This window comes from Hemitrygon akajei, chromosome 11, assembly GCF_048418815.1.
Source record: "Hemitrygon akajei chromosome 11, sHemAka1.3, whole genome shotgun sequence".
NCBI classification, from domain to species: Eukaryota; Metazoa; Chordata; class Chondrichthyes; order Myliobatiformes; family Dasyatidae; genus Hemitrygon; species Hemitrygon akajei.
The window spans coordinates 60,878,839-60,884,838 of record NC_133134.1 but is presented as its reverse complement, the minus strand read 5'-3'; positions in this window follow the sequence as shown (position 1 = coordinate 60,884,838).

The window sequence follows — 6,000 nt, the reverse complement described above, 5'->3', positions numbered from 1 at the left end:
TAGTCCATGAACCCATGAACACTATCTTGCTATTCCCCTTTTGCACTTTATTTAAATGTTTAGAATTTATAGTAATTTTTATGCCTTGCACTGTACTGCTGCCACAAAGTATGTCGGCAATGATTGATCTGATTCTGATTCAGTCAAGCTGCAGTGAGAGGGGTGGTCAGATGAATAAGCATCCTGTTGTTAAGGGCCATTGTTGGGATTTTCTCCATCCATCCAGCTTTTTGGCTTAATGTATCACCAGGGAACCACCTCAGACAGTGTAGAACATACGCCCATTTAGAGGCTTCAGTGACAAGCACAAGTCTTTGGAATGGCATTCACCAATCTGAGCTGTGGACCGAGTGTAGAGGAATGTAAACTTTACATTAATCTCTTCAAGGCCGGCTTTAACTACTCTGATTAGAACACTAAGGGTGATTTTCAAGGAATTGAGCAGTTCACTAGACACAAGGATGTTCATCAGAGTTACAAGATGCCAAGTTTCCATCTTTTGATCCACGAGTAGCAAACAATCTGTACGAAGAATTTAGTGGGTTGAGCAGCATCTGTGTCGGGGGCAGGAATTGTTGGTGTGCTGAGTTGAAACCCTCCTTCAGGACACTGCGCCTACTATTGATTCACAAGCCTTTCACTATTCAAATTCTGCTTCTGCTGTGTTGGCATTTGGAATACATATTTGTGAAGACCACCGGTTTATTCAATCATTTCACAATGCCTGCAAAATGCTGAATTTTGGGGGTTGATGCATCATGTCCAGGATTTAACTTGAAACTAAATTAGTGTTCAGCTGGATCAAGGCAATCTCTGCCTCTGCTGTTTTCCATGGACCCTGCCTCTCAACCACTCAACTCCCCTCCTACCAGCAAACAAATCTGTTGAAAGTTTGACTTCTGATGGGCTGACAGGACTGGTTAATAAGTGCTTTCCATTCCTCCTAAAGGCTAATTAAATATTAATCCACACAGTGGGGTCAGCAAAAATAATAAACAATCGAGGACACCAAATTCTTTTAATTAATTCTCTAGTGTAGGCTTTGAAAACCATGTCAATTCCCAAACGATTATGGACTGCTTCTGCACTCTTTAATGAAATGAAATCCTCTTGTTTTGCCATCATCTCTTATGGCAATTTGATTTTTGTTGTTGTCGCTGAGGCTGTGCAATCTGTGAAGCAATCTTAGTGGTGGGGGTTGGAATCTGAGGCGTGTAAGAGACTCCTGTGCAATAAGATGGGCCACTGTTAATTGGGATTTTGCTCTGAAATAGCACACTGGTGCTTATGTTTGCCTGCATGTCATTAGATTAGGATAAAATAGCATGATAAACTGGGATGATTAGAGGCTCTTCTAATCACAGTCAAGTGGCTGGATAGTTCCGTCAATACAACTGATACACTGCTGAGCTCAAATTAAGATTAACTAATCTAATCCAATTTTTTTAGGCAGTCACTTGGGATTGAGGGTAACAAACTTCTACTGTTGAATATATCCTGACTAGTTGCACCATGGTCTGGTAAAGCAATATGAATATGAAACAACAGACAATGGTGCACTTTGCCCAATGCGTCATGGGCACATCATCCTCTACATGAGGACCACCTCAAGAAGACAGCATCCTTCATCAAAGATGCCCACCATCTGGCACATCTTTCTCCAGCTACAATTGGGCAGGAGGTACAGAAGCACAAGGTTCGAAAAAAGGTACTTCCCTTCAAGCAAAACACCAATCACTACAGTTCAGCAACATTATGACCACCTTGATCACTTTGCACTAAAATACACTTAATCAGAAAAAAACAAAGCTATGTTTATTCCTGTATAAATTCTGTATAATTTATGTTTCGTGAGTGCTTATATGATGCTGCTGCAAGTATGTTTTTCATTGCACCCTTGAATACTTGTACTGGTGCAGATGACACTGAACTCCACCTGGACTTTGAACTGCTACCACTCCATTTCTTTGTGTTCCAAAGAGGATGATGAGACCACTGAGGGACCCATAGACTCTTGGGCAGGTGTCCAATGGGGCAAGCAGGATTTTAGGTTAGGAGACAGCATGTTCCTTTCATGGACTAGGTGTCATGCTGGGCTGAGCAGTCATGGGCCAGGGGTTCCCAGGAATCACTAAGGCATATTTTTCAAGGGGCCTTTGACTAATCTCAATCCATGGGACATTTGTCTTTGAGGATTTACAAAAAGAAAACTTACATTTGTATAACCATTATACACAAACTGAGGACGCCCAAAAACACTTCACAGAAAATTAAATGTTCCTTGAAGTTGGACACAGTTTCAGGGAAGTGCACAGCCAGTTTACAAGCGTCTGTAAATGGCAATGAGACAGATAGCCTCTTTGATTGAGAGCTCACCAGAACACTAGGAGGAGTACTGCTGTTCTGTTTCTAATAGGTGCCACATCTATATATAGGGGTAGATGGAGCTTTGGTTTAGGCATATGGCCTTCATAGTTCTACAGAAGGACCAGCCCACACTCTGTGTTCAAATCTGTGGAGTGAGACTTAGAGTCATAAAGTTAATACAGCAAGGAGCAAGACCCTTTAGCTCAACTCCTCCAAGATGACCTTGGCACCTAGCTGAGCTAATCCTATTTGCTGTGTTTAATGCATAAACCTCTAAACCCACTAATCTCCCTCCTGGCACACCCACCATGCACTTCCTCCTTCACCCCCTCAACCCCATTCAATAGGTTTCAAAGGTACATTTAATGTCAGAAAAATGTATACAATATACACCCTGAAATTATTTTTCTTTACAAACATCCATGAAAAAAACATGTCAAAGAATGGATAAGCAACAGCAAGGCGACAACCCTCCTCCCCACCAGCAAAAAAGCATTGGCGCTCCCCACAGAGCACTCAGGCGTGCAGCAAAGCATCAATAAAGACTTGCAGTACCCCAAAGACTACTCGTTCACCATGTAACTTAACATACCACAGGCTCTCTCTCTCTCTAATAAGGGAAAAAGAGGTGTCCCTGTTTCACAGCGAGAGGGGAGACATAACAAACAACTCGCTGATTTATGATGTTAAAAGTCTGTTCTGTCACTTTTTCCGAGCTCTGTGCCCAGAGAGTCGACCCCAGCAAGGCTCAGGTCTCTGGACAGACAACCCCGGGCAGCCAAACTGCTGCTCCCAATGTTCCGTGTTCTTCCGCGATGCTTCAGTCAGGGGCACCAGCCTAGAATCAGAGCGCCTCCAAAGCCATGAAAATCGACACCCTGAAGGCACACCAGTCTTCCAGGCCGTGTCCTTGGGACACCAAAAAGCCGATGGTTGTGAGGCCCTGAGAGTGGGTCCCATTCCCACAAAGAACCGATGTCAGAGTGTAACTCCAGGTCAGAGTCTTCAAAAAAACCTTGAAAAGGAAAACAAAAGTGATATCAAAGATGGAAATAGAGCTGTTTCCAAAGATGCAAGCAAAGGAGTTGTCGTTTAGTGCCATCATCACTTTGCTCCGCCCCTGAAGGATTCAGGGCTCCAAACAGTCCTTCCAAGTGAGGCAACACTTCACATGTGATGCTGTTAGGGTCATTGACTATATCTAGTGCTCCTGATTCTGTCTCCTGACGTAGATAATGGGATCGCTTTATTGAGCTCCCCAATTCCATCTGCAAAAAACAGCATTTCCTAATGGCCAACCATTTCAATTCCTATCCCCATTCCCATTCTGACGTGTTGGTCCATGGCTTCCTCTTCTGTTGTGATGAGGATATTTCATTTTCTGCCAGCCTCCAAACTGATGGCATGAACATTGATTCCTCCAATTTCCGGTAATTTTTGTTTCTCCCCTCCCACTTCTTCACTTCTCCACTCTGGCCTCTTACCTCTTCTCCTCACCTGCCCATCACCTCCTTCCCTTTCTCCTATGACCCACTCTCTTCTCCTATCAGATTCCTGCTTCTCCAACCCTTTGCCTTTTCCACCTATCATTTCCCAGCTTCTCACTTCATCTGCCTCCCCCACCCACCTGGCTTCATCTATCACCTCCCAGCTTGTCCTCCATCCACTCCCTTAACCTACTTATTCTGATTTCTCCCTCTTTCCTTTTCAGTCCTGATGAAGAGTTTTGGCCTGAAATGTTGACTGTTTATTCATTCCTATAGATGGTCCGTGACCTGTTGAGTTCCATCAGCATTTCGTGTGTGTTCCCCTCTAAACTGTTCCTATCCTAGTAGCTGTCTAAATATATTTTAAGCATTGTAATTGTACCCACGTTAGCCACTTCCACTGACAGCTTGTTCCATATAACTCTCTTCCTCTGTGTGGAAAACTTATCATTGAAATGTTTCGCTTCTCACCTGAACCTGATGCCTTCTAAGCTTTAGATTTACATACCCTGGGGCAAAGGCTGCGGATTTCATTTTATTTTGCCTGTCATTGTTTTATAAACCTCTAGAAGTTCACCGCTTAACTTCATCCACTCCGGGGAAATAGCCCCAGCTTTTTCAGTCTCTCCTGATAACTATAGCCTTCCAGACTCTGCACCCTTTCCAATTTGATGACAACTTTCATATTGCTAGATGATCAGAACATGTAAGGAATTCATGAAATCTTGACTCAGAGGGAAGTATCACTGAAGCTAACTTTGCTTACTTCCTGTTACAGTCCTGCTGCTTAGGACAGCAGTGAAGGTCCTCCATCTCTGCCTGTCCTTGGCCACTCAAATGAGCAATGATTCTTCATTGCTGTTTTCACAACTATTTTGTTTTACAGGTCAGGGTTGTTAGCCCTGAGATGAAGCCCCGAACCTGGAGGACAGGTAGACAACTCTTAGTCTGGCCTATATCCTTTGATCTGTTTGGCATGGTGACCCTTCCAAAAGCTAAAGCATAAAGCCCTGACTCCAGCCAACTTCAGGACATTGAGACACACAAACCACCAAACCACGACAAGGTTGAGGTCTCTTGGGGGAAGGCTAACTCTAACATTGAACAGAGATTGAGTACTCTTCTAATGGATGCAAATCAGTGCTTCAGTTATTTATCTATATGTATCCCAGTGTTTCTTGGGAAAGGAGACTCAATATGATTCTGGAACTCAAGAGGCCGGCAGCATCTATGGAAAAGAGTTTAAGACCGCTGAGGGTCTTGTCCTGAAATGTTGACTGTACTCTTTCCGTAGTTGCTGCCTGGCTTGCTGAGTTCCTCCAGCATTTTGTATGTGTTGCTTGGAATTCCAGCATTTGCAGATGTTCTCTTGTTTGTCAGTATGATCGTGGACCTTTAGATAGATAGATAGATAGATAGATACTTTATTCATCACCATGGGGGGGCGCCCTTCGCTCAGCTACCGATGTTAAACTCTCCAGTACTTTGCCCACGACAGAGCCCGCCTTCCTTACCAGCTTATTAAGACGTGAGGCGTTTACTGGCATTGTGTGGTAGGACGCTGCTAACAGGGCTTGTACGCAAGACTTGGGGTTTGTGACCATAAATAAAAATCCTGCAGATGCTGGAAACCTGGAATAAAGATCAAATATGCTGAATGCACTCAAAAGGTTAGGAGAGAAAAGCAGAGTTATTAACTTCAATCAAATATCCAGCATCGTAACTGCTTCTATTTGCACAGATGATGCTTGAGCTATTGTTTCTAGAATTTCCTGCTGTTGCAAGGGAGGTTCCTTGGTCGAACTGAGGCATTACTGTGAGGAAGGGGTAAATGACCTGGATGAAAGGGCAGAAGGTAATTAAATCTGCAGATGACACAAAGGTTGGTGGCATTGTGAACTGTGCAGAAGATTGCCAAAGGATACAGTGGGGAGTTATGGATAATGGTGAAGAAATGGCAGGTGGAGTATAATTCAGGCAATTGTACGGTGTTGGACTTTGGGAGATCAAAGGTAAAGGGAAGGATAACGTGCATAACATGGCCTTTCACAGTGCTGGTGCACAGGGGCATCTTGGTCAAGTACATAGCTCCCTAAAAGAGACTGCACAAGTTGATCAGGTGGTAAAGACATTGAGTTCAAGAGCT